The sequence below is a fragment of the Zalophus californianus genome, chromosome 1 (genome assembly GCF_009762305.2).
Source record: "Zalophus californianus isolate mZalCal1 chromosome 1, mZalCal1.pri.v2, whole genome shotgun sequence".
In the NCBI taxonomy this organism is placed as follows: Eukaryota; Metazoa; Chordata; class Mammalia; order Carnivora; family Otariidae; genus Zalophus; species Zalophus californianus.
In genome coordinates, this window is record NC_045595.1 from 183,305,707 (window position 1) to 183,317,543 (window position 11,837).

At 36.0% G+C, this 11,837-nt stretch overlaps 1 non-coding gene across 1 annotated transcript; it reads left to right on the forward strand.

Moving 5' to 3' along the window:
• Positions 1-7,304: 7,304 nt before the first annotated feature.
• LOC113919135 lies at positions 7,305-7,464 on the forward strand. The gene has a single exon (XR_003518862.1). It is a non-coding gene; the product is annotated as a U1 spliceosomal RNA (small nuclear RNA).
• Positions 7,465-11,837: the final 4,373 nt, after the last annotated feature.

Sequence of the window (11,837 nt, forward strand, 5' to 3'; positions counted from 1 at the left end):
ATCAGATGGTTTTCATCTTTCCTTCCCTTTCTTTTCTTGTCTTGTTGTCTTTCTTTCTATTTTTAAATGTCATTTTCTTTAACCACTCTGTCCTCCTCTCTAACCAAACTCAATATATATGCTAATTACAAAACTTGGCACACAACAGTTATTTCTTGATGGGCTAATTGAATTCAACATAAGTAACAGTAGAAATGAGCTAAGGGTTATATGTGGGTTCATTCTACAAGGGACCATTTTGATGTGTGTTAATCAATAAGCCAAACTTGGTTTCAAATTAAGTGCCAAATTGAACCCATTAAGAACCTTAAATCGGATCTCGTACATTGTCCAGCAGTATGGTCTAATTATTATTTACTGAAAGTGGAGAAATGAATGAAAAAATGAGTGTTTTAAGTTTGCTATATACTTAAACGATGTACTTAATTTTCACTATACTGCAACATAGATAGGCACTGTGCTGGTATTGAAAGTAGAAATCTTTGTCTGTATTCCAGCCATCAACATTATTCATTTTGTTTCAGTAATTGTTGAGCCAGAAAAAGGAAAAATGCATATATTTACCTTAAAAATAAGAGAAAATGGAAAAGACACTGCAAATGGAGCTTAATAAAAAAGAATAATCAAAACATGTAAGGAGCAGTAAGAAACAGTTTCTCAGGAAAAACTGTGTAAGGAAATAAATTCAAAGTATCAGAAAAGTATTGACAGTGGGCTTAACCATCTGATATATTTCTAATTTGATACTTAGGTGTTCAATATTCTTTAGGAGGAGGATAACATAAAGAAAACAATGTCTGTATAATAGTTCCCAAAATAAACGCAAGAGGAGTAGAAGTAAGAAAAGATTTGAGAGCAGTGTTTTTGTCAGTACTCCAAGGGAATCCATCCACTGGTGCTGATGAGATTCTGACATAGACCTGACTATATAAAATGAGACATGAGGAAACCAAAGCTAGTTTGGCAGCATTGTCAAACTTAGTTTCTTTTCACTCCTTTTTTCATATGTTTTTGTTTTCTTTTCTAACATAATAAACTTTTTTTTCTATATAGTAGAATTGCAAGAAGAATGAATAGTAGATTGCTTCCCATAGCACATATACATTCAAAGTCTGCACTTACACAGGATTTTTTTTTCATAAATTATTTAGAGGATAAGAATTTTTATGCCATTACATAAGATTTAAGTCCTGTGTTCAGATGGTGAAAATGTTTAAGAAAGATAAAAGTCTTCAGTCTCTGTTTATATTTCAAATAACTATAGCACTTTAGAAATCCCATCTTCTATGTTTCCTAAGGGTGTTGCTCACATGATAGATCAATAGCACTGTCTTTGGAAATTCTTATCAATGTATGAAGTGATTGTGATGAAAATTCCCTCGTGCTGATGATGTGCCAACAAAACTGTAAATGAGCTAAAGATACAAAGAGATCATAGTGATGGCAAATATAAGCACAAAAAACCTGTTTATAACAAAAAAAACTGTAACTTATATTCAGCCTCAGAATATATGGATTAGTGATGAACACTGCTGATCATACCAAAATGAATACGGTTTTCCTGAGGAGCATAGTTCATATCTGCAAATGAGAAAAATCCTCTGTCTGAAACAGTGCAGACCTTACAACATAGGCTGAACTGCATGATATGTGGGACTGGGCTGCATTCATGTCTCCTTCTCTAGGATCTTCCTGCTTGCCTCCTAGCATGGTTCTCGTACGTTGAAAGAGAGTGTTGGTTCTACCAACATTGCCATTTCATTTATTTATTTATTTTTAAGATTTTATTTATTTGACAGAGAGAGCACAAGCAGAGGGAGAGAGAGGGAGAAGCAGGCTCCCTGCTGAGCAAGGAGCCCGATGCGGGACTCGATCCCAGGGCCCTGGGACCGTGACCCGGGCCGAAGGCAGCCACTTAACCGACAGAGCCACCCAGGCGTCCCGAATGCTGCCATTTCATTTACAAAGAGGATTAAGTTCTTGATTCACGGGGTGATTAACAAAACTGTATTTAATATAAACTGAATATGTAGGAGGCTGTTCTCTGGGAATTAAAATGAGATGAATCAAAAGTGTGACCATTTGAATTTACTTGAACGGCAGACTCTAATACTGCTTTACCTTAGACTACAGTTAGACAATGGGGGAAAAAGTATTTTTTGATCTGGGAAACAAGTGTGTGTGTGTGTGTGTGTGTGTGTGTGTGTGTGTGTGTGTGTATACAATAATGGTGTATATATGGTAACTAAGGAAAATACAGCATGGACAAAAAGACCAAACAAATCTGCATATCTGTATGACGTGAGGCAAGAGTCAAGGCTTTGTTTTTCAGTGATACATATCCCACTGGCCTGTTTTGTTGTCACCTTCCTTTCTTATTGAGTCCATCTGCCCCCTCTACAGTTCTTTCCCGTCCTCCCTTCCTTCCTTCCTCCCTTCCTTCCTTCCTTCCTTCTTTCCTTCCTCTCTCTTTTTCTCTTTCTTGATAAGTAGGTAGGTAGCTTGATAGATAGAAAGACAGACAAATAGAGGATATCCATGAAAATGGGGATGGAGCAGGGGGGAAGATTTCTCCTTTTTGCTTTAAACATGGACACATAAAAAGCAATCAATTTCACTGAAGCTCTTTTAAAAGCAGAGACTCTCTTAGGCTGATATCAAATAAGAAGCTCCTACAATTTCAGCTTAAATCCCGAGACTATATTATTTCTCCCACTTTTATGTCCTACAATGTTATATATTTTTTATATTAGAATATGCATCACAATATTAGTGCAGACATTTATTTAATGTATGTCTTTACTGATAAAATCTAAAATCTCTTAAGACAAAGACATTTAGTTTTTACTTTACTGCTGTATTCCAACACATAGTGAAGATTATGGTACATATGAGATGTTCAACTAATAATTGATGATACAACACAACACTACAACTCAATTCATCTTTAATCAAAAGTAAATGTCACATATCACTTGAAAACAAAAAGCCTAGCTACGGATGTTTTCTTTCTCTTCAATAGCTATTACAAAGCCCTTGATTCAGCATTTTCCTCATAAAAATAAATGATGTCTCTGTTGTCTCAATTCTCTTTATAATTCCTCTATTGTTTCTAGGAAGATTTATCATTTTAAGGTTACTTCTCATTCTCAACTACAGACACATTTCTTTATATTTAATTAATTTTTGGACTTGCAAAATCTCTTGGGAGTTAAGATTGTATTCACCTATTTTCACAGACCATTTTATTTTATCAGCATATAATATTAGCAGAGAATATCAAACTTTAGAATCATTTTGTAGAAAAATTAATAAGTCTTGAAATCAATCAATCATAACTTGCAAACTTTTCATCTGTGTGACTTGATGTAAGTTCCTGATCTCTCTAGGCCAATTCTCTCATATGTAGAGTGAGGTTCAATAAACTTGTACATAAAGCACTAAGCCCAACGTCTGGCACATTATAAGAATTCAGATTGTGTGTGCATGTGAACATATACACATATATTAATGCATGTTTGTACTTTTGAAAGAAAACCAAGGGCCCAAAATGGCATTACTTGGGTTAAGCCTCCAAATCAGTAAACCAAGACTTAATACCTAACCCTGACTACAGTTACAATTCCCCAGAAGTGTATCTTTAAGCCAGTCAACATGGGAATTTCCAGGTCAGAACTAGGAAATTACTGAGGACTCCTTTCATTCTTGTTAGGAGGGCAATCTTGCCTAAAACAATGGATTCTTTGCTAATATTTTTTCCCATTCCCGCTCTACCTTTAAAAACCTTTCCTCCTCTGTAACTCTTTGAAGCTCCCCTTTACATGCTAGATGGGATGCTGCTGATTCATGAATCGATTAATAAAGCCAATTAGATCTTTAAAATTTATTTGGTTGAATTTTTGTTATTTAATAGTATATGTACATTTAAGGCAGTGTATAGCTTGAAATCCATTTCAAAGAATTGAATACCTAAAATCAATTTATTTGCTCAAGGCTAGTCTATTCACTCATTGATTCATTTATACATTTATTGTACAAACATATGTTGATTGTCCTTATTTTCCTTAGTTACTATACATACAACAATAAATAGGTCACCTTTTGCATTGAGAAGCTCACCGTTTTAAATGTAGTCAGACATGTAAGCAAATAATTACATCATGATATTGTGTTAGAATAGAAATACAGCTGAGGACTGTGAGAGTGTGCATCTGAAAGAATTAGCATTATACCAGTTCGAATTATGAATGTTAGGCATCTGCATTTGAGGATAAGTCATGGAGAGCTCATCAAAGCAGCAGCACCAAGCCAATATTTATTGAAAAAAATGATTGTATAATCACACATTTTCTTAGTCCATAAGTTGCCTCCTAGTTATAAACAAACAGTTAATTTAAATTAACGTTGATCTTTATTTAAGGATAAATGATTTCTGCGAGTACATGTGTACATATGGGAATATATGATGCTGTATAACCCTGGCCACTCTCTCAAGGAAAATATCAATGGTCTTAGTTACATGAACATATTTTCAAAACATACCTATTTAAATTTACAGTGTCTTTATGAAATGGATGTTCCTTCACCTGTGTGTGTCTATCAGTAATACAAAAAACTTGGGCTGCCTTAAGACACCTACAAACATGTGGTTATTGTCTAAACCTGGAGATATACCCTCTATTTTTCACACATTCCTCAGGAGTTGCAGTGTGGAATGAGCCCTTCTGTCCCAACCTACCTGAACTTAAATCTATCTATTTGGGGGGCACTGGGGACGTCATGGATCCTTTCCAGAATCCAGATCTTCAGCCTGAAGCAAGACCTCAAAAAATCGTTCTATTTGGTAATTGTGCTAAGAAGCATGATGCTTCATTAGAGTGCCGAGCAGCCAGTATGAAACAAACAAACAAAAATGTCTAAAAATGCTTTTAGGCATGTAAAATAAACTCTTATCTTTTAGCCTCTGTGTAATAAGACAGTGAACATGACTAACACTCCAGAAACACAAACATAAGAGAAGCTATTTTCCTATGATTATTTTTCACATTTTCCAGAACTACTTTTTCCAATATTATACATCCATCTAGGGAGAGCATACCTAGGTTACGCTATAGAATATATTCATAGAAAGAAAATCTTCAAGATTCAGATTTTTTAAATCATCTATTTTTTATTGTACCAAGCATGTAATTAGGTCTCGCTGTTATGCTAAGTGTTGGATAGAAAGAGACTGAGGAAGCTCTCAGTGCATTCAGGGGTGCTGACAATTAGACACACAATGGAAATACGGGATGCTGGGAAATTTTTGAGAGTTTTCTAGCAATAAATATGTTCAGAGTGGAGTACTAGAAAGAAACTGGCATGCAGATCAGTGGGTGAAATAATATTAGAATCAGACGGAAAGTAAAAACTAAAGCATAGGAAAATAACATAACCCATAAAAGGAAAACACAGAGAAGCTGGAGACGGCTAACCAGGTGAACAGCTCAGTTAGGGTTCCCTGGCCTGAGACAGCAGTAGAGACCTGGCCGGCTCTCAAGGCCCGAAATCCCCTCAGGAGTCCCTGGTGCCTCGGAACTAAGGCAGAGTGTAAGGGAGAGTAAATGCGGCAGCTTGGGTCTCCTTTCTGTATACTCAGTATGAGGAGGAGGAGAAGAGAATGAGAGACAGGGAGACCCCCGAAGGACCCCAGAGAGTATCAGTTATTAATCAGAGTCCTGAATCTACCAGATACGCAACACTGCTCCTCGTGCCTCGGTATTCACACCCCCACCACATCCTTCTTCAAGCCACGGCTAGCTTTACTATTTGTCAGGACAGCTAAACTCACGAAGATAAAAACTGTAATTATCAACTCTCAAAGAATGAAGAAACACTTAGGCTAAAATCGAGTGTTGTTTTGTGAACACAAAGAAAAGTAAAGAAGGCAGGAAAAAGACTCAGTAGCTGTAACACCAGATCTTCCAGAGAATCAGAAATCTGTTCTTTGCCTTCAAGAATAGAAGAAAATAAATGTATCTAGGGGCATCTGGGTGGCTCAGTCAGTTAAGCGCCTGCCTTTGGCTCAGGTCTTGATCTCAGAGTCCTGGGATCAAGCCCCACCTCCAGCTCCCTGCTCAGCGGGGAGCCTGCTTCTCCCTGTCAAACTCCCCTTGTTTGTGTTCCCTCTCTTGCTGTGTCTCTCTCTGTCAAATAAATAAATAAAAATCTTTAATAAAAAGAAAAAAGAAAAAAGAAATGTATCTATTGCTACGCATCCTTACCACAGGGTCATTTGTGGCTGCTCTTGACCCTCCACCAAAGGACCCATGCACACTTGTCCATTTTGGGTCCCAATGGCTACTTCCTCCTTGACAACATCTGGCCCAGGGTGGGAACAGCCCCAGTAAATGGATTCTCTTTTTGCTTCCCCTTACCCTAATCTTCTCATTCTTTTGAAAAAATCTCATCCTTTTATTAAATTCTCCTCAAATGATTCAAAATCTTGTGCCAGATATCTAATGGAAATATGGGAGCTCATGATTCCAGGACCCTGCTTTAGTAAAAAAATTCTCTTCTCCTCTGCTTTACATATCGGGTTTCTGAGGAGTTCCAAAACTAATTTCAATAAGTGAGTTGTATGTAGTATGTTATAGAGCAAGCATCAGTTGGCATTCACATGTAAATCCTAATATACTCTTTAATTTATTACATTTGAGTAAACTACACTGTAATCTGTTTGAGGCTAGGTACTGAATCTTGCCCATACTTAGTACAATGGAACTAAAATATTTGTGCTGTGAATGAATAAAAGAATGGGTGAAACAACTGATAGATTTCCTAAAAGTTACTTTTTCCAAAACAAAAGATTTTCTAACGGGCAAAGATCTGTTTTTTTAAGGATAACAGAATGTAAATAGGAATTTACTGATTATCCATTTCCACTAAAATTTTATGTTTGCATCCCATGGGTTTTGTTTTGTTTAAACAAAATTTCTATATTTCAACATCTAGGGGAAACCATTAATTGCTTTTTCTTATTTTCCTTTTCCTCTGCCCTAGCTTGCTTATTAAAGCAGACCACACCTCTGTGAGAGAAGAACAATCAGCCTATTTTGGAATCAGAATTTGCATTGACTGTAATGAATATTCTGGTCAAGCCCCAAATTGAGGTCTGAGCAAGGGCACCATATTGAGGCTTCTCTATTTCATTGCTCAATTGCATTGTTATCGATGCCCTTTATATAACATGAAACATTAACTCTGATTAAGGAACACTTTAATCAGAACAGCATTTCATTAAAAAGGAAAAAAAAAAAAAAAGAATACTTACCTGGGAGAGAGAGACCAAGATCATGAGGGTGGTTTTCCCAAGGCGAGGCTTATCCGTTGCACTCTGGATATGCTGCCCCCTGTAATTTCCCCAAATATGGAAAACTCAGAGGCATACATGTGGTAGTGGGACACTGCGTTTGCATTTTCCCCTGACATTTTTGGTTTACAAATGTTATACTCTGTAATTTGCTGCCAGGTATTTGCAAGTTAGGTTTGGTCCTGTTTTTGCATGTAGACATTTTGCATGTAGACATACAGTGTAGTAATTTTGCAGTGTTACTATGCTGCGCTAATTATGACAACGTTTTGTACTTCTTCCAAGATTCTGGTAGTTCTGTGTGACTTAACTTACGTTAGTGTTTACCTCTTGTGTTTTATTTATTCTTTACTCCAGTGTTGTTGGTATCTTTTAAAAGGCTTCCTTCCTGCTTTGTGAGGCGGCAAAATCGTCTCCAAAAATCTGGTCCTCTGTTTTAAACCCCACCCAAAGACTCCTTTCTTTTTTTTTTTTTTTTTAAGATTTTATTTATTTATTTCACAGAGAGAGATAGCAAGAGCAGGAACACAAGCAGGGGGAGTGGGAGAGGGAGAAGCGGACTTCCCGCTGAGCGGGGAGCCCGATGTGGGACTCGATCCCAGGACCGTGGGATCATGACCTGAGCCGAAGGCAGACACTTAACGACTGAGCCACCCAGGTGCCCCCAAAGACTCCTTTCTCAATCAATTCCTACCTATGCCTCTTTACTGCTCGATTTTTTTCAAGGATTTATCGTCTTGCTTAGTGTGGTCCTTGACCAGCAACTTCAGCATCACCCAGCACCATGGGAGCGTGTTAAGAATACAGCATCTTAGATCTCAGCTTTGCAAAATCTACCAAATCAGAATCAGCAGTTGTAACAAGATTCCCAGGTGATTCTAAACGCATTAAAGTTTGAGGAAAAACAAACAAACAAACACTAATATAAAAATATCTTAACCAGTGTTATGATTGAAGTAAATTTTTGTGTGTCTGTGGACAAAATCTCCTTAATTTCTAAAAAAAAAAAAAAAAAAAATTGTCCTTAATTTCTTTTTACTGTTCTATCCTTATTAAATCATGCTTAAATGGCTTTTACTAAAATTCATTTTCTACTTTTCCTAGACTGTTAGCTCCTTGAGGACGTTGACAAAAGACTATATAACTCACAAAGCACCATTCACAGAGTTAACTTAAAAAAAATCTTGAGCTGACAGAAATTGTGGGTTGCCCTTAGGAGTCTGAAGAAATTGCAGAAAACCTTTTGCATTTAAATAACTGTCTGACTGTAATCCACCTCCGTTGTGGAATGGAGATTCTCAGGGAGAGGTACAGGGAAAAGGAGCCTGTTTTTGATAAGAGGAAATGGATCTCATAGGGTGGAAATCTATCCTGAGCTCTTTTCTGCTCTTCGCTTTGGTTTCTGCTAAAGGAGAGTGGTAGCAGGAAACTCAGACACAGAAAATTGAAGAAGCAATGCTATAGTAATCGCTTTGATTGGGGATGACAGAGGCAGAAAAAGAGCGAGATTGTGAGCTGTGAATGAAGCTAGGGAGACTTGAATAACTGCCACAGCTCCAGAGCAAAGCACACGGATCCCAGGATGACTTATTAAAGAACATATTTATCAAAGCTGATGTGGAACAAGTCGGTTATAATGTTAGAATGGTGAGGGTACTAAGTAATAGTATTTTGATGGTTATTTTAAAAATCCTTTTATGATCAGTTAACCAATATTTATTGTTAGAGGTACCAGGTATACATCTTTTTTAATTAATGAAAAGGTTTCTTGCATTCTTTTAGTCTAACACCTAATTAAGAAAAGCAGTTTTTTTAAGCTTGTGAGTTTAGTTTGTGTATTTTAAACACTATCTTTTTTAGAATGCTTTAAAAATCTTATTATATATTAAGCGGCAATAGTTTTCCTCGAAGTTTTCCCTCCTCAACTTACACCACTAAAGTGATAAAAGTAATTTCATACTTATAAAGGTATCTGTTAAGGCAATTGAAATAATTCATTATGTATAACAACTAAAAATGCTATACAAAAATATAACTATTTTTATAATATTTGAAGAATACAATTATTTTGCATTTGTAATATACTCAGTAATTTTATTTGAAAACAAGTCACAAGATGCACAATGATCAAAAATAAATATGTGAATTTTCAGATACAGTAAGTGAGGCTCACTCAAAAATATCTTACAATTTCCTCTCAAACTATCTTCGTCAACATATTGCTCTTTTGTACCATGAAATATAAGGATTCCTTGTTCTAAATTATGATTAGAGAGACCTTGAGTTAGAAAGGATAAAAAATTTTAGTTGCAAAAAGTCAATGATGCAAAACATGGCTGTTAGTGGGATAGGGTTTGAATTTGCTAACAAATATCTCAAAGGGATTTTATGTTCTTTTGCCATTGTGATCTATGGAGTATTTTTCCTTTCCTTTACATGACTTCATTATTCTTCCAACATATAATTAGTGTCTTTTCTTTCACTGAGCTACTGAGTAGCTGCAAAGCGTAAGGGGTCTAATGCAAATGCCAGGAACGTTCCTCGTAGTTGGATGAGGCTTCAGTCAAGAAACAGTGCTGGATTGTAAGCTTGTCTCACATGAGCCCTAAGGCCACAAGTTACTCATTTTGAACTAAAAAGATAATGCTATTTTCTTTGGAAAACAAGATCCATATTATAATTCTAAGCAGCACAATACTACTTGAAAAGCATTATTTCTTCATCAATTCCATGCATTTATTGCTCTGAGATTTACTTCTGAGCAATGTTTAGATGTGTTTTCTGTGATTAGATCCACAGAGATTCATCTCCAGGAACAACAGCCAGCATCTGTTCTAGAAAAGCCCTTATCAGAGTCTGGTCTGGAGGCCGGTAATATTTTAACAGCAACGACGGTAAAAATGGGATAGACCCAAAGATGGTGGCTATTTTTTTTATCAATATTAATTCATTTTATTTCTCCAAATAAAAACCATTGGAAAACTGCCATTGTTTTCCTCCATAATTATTTTTTTAAATGAAAGTACAATATTAACTTACAAATTTAGTGATAAACTAAACTTAATCTTTATTAACATGGATTTAGCTTATGAAAACTTCATTGATTTTATGTTTATGGTGACAATCTTATCTCTGTCAGGTCATACTGTTATCTTAAATCTAGCTGGTGTCAGGAAGTGAAGGCTGGGAAAAACACTAGGGGTTTTCTGAGATTGCAGAGAGCCTCATGTTTCTGTTACAAGATCCTGAAATCAATACAACTAAAAAATCAAGTGATAGAACAAACTTCAGTAACAGTACCTACCTCTCTCTTAAGTATAGATTTAGCTATTTTTGTAATATTTGAGGAATACGGTCAAAATGCACTTGTTATATATTTAGTATATTATATTTGGGAAGAAAAGCTAAAACCATAGAAGATGCATAATAATAAAAGAATGAATAGATGAACAAATACTAGAAACAACAGGTGTTGGGGGAGAATCTGACGAAAAAGGAAGCCTCGTGCACTGTTGGTGGGAGTGCAAACTGGTGCAGCCACTATGGAAAACAGTGTGGAGATTCCTCAAAAAATGAAAAATAGAACCACCCTACAATCCAGGAATCCCACTACTGGGTATTTAACCAAAAAAATACAAAAACACTAATTGAAAGGGATACATGTGTCCTTATGTTTATTGCAGCATTATCTACAATAGCCAAACTATGGAAGCAGCCCAAGTGTCCATCTATAGATGAATGGATAAAGAAGATGTGGTGTACATATACAATGAAATATTATTTAGCCATAAAAAATAATTGAAATCTTGCCATTTGCAACAACATGAATGGAGCTAGAGAGTATAATGCTAAGCGAAATAAATCAGTCAGAGAATGAAACATACCATATGATCCCACTTATATGTGGAATTTAAGAAACAAAACAAATGAGCAAAGGAAAAAGAGAGAGATAAGCCAAGAAACAGACCCTTAAATATAAAGAACCAAGTGCTTGGTTAGCAGAGGAGAGAAGGGTGGAAGTTTGGGAGAAATAGGGGATGGGGATTAAAGAGTACACTGATCATGATGAAATAAAAGAAAATTATCTTAAAGAAAAAAATTAAAAATTAAAATAATAACAATAAAATATTATTAACTGTTAAAAAAAAAGAACAAAAAACACTATTACTCAGGAAATTCCAAGGAATTTAGGAACTCTGTGTCAGGAACTGGGGTCAAAGACCAAATATTAGAACAAAAGTGTTTTCATCACTTAGATATCCACAAGGGTTTTAGGAGTTTTGTGCCAAGAACAGGGGCAAAGATAATACATATACTTTCTATTATCTCGCGATGGCACATCCCAGGAAAAGGGTCAGGAAGTAGTGTTTCCACAAAAAAAAAAAAAAAAAAGAATGACTATATGAGCAATGTTGGACACATCTAGCAGTAGGTGGGGGAAGTCCTGCCATCATCACTAACCACAACTAAAGGCAAGTGCCCTATG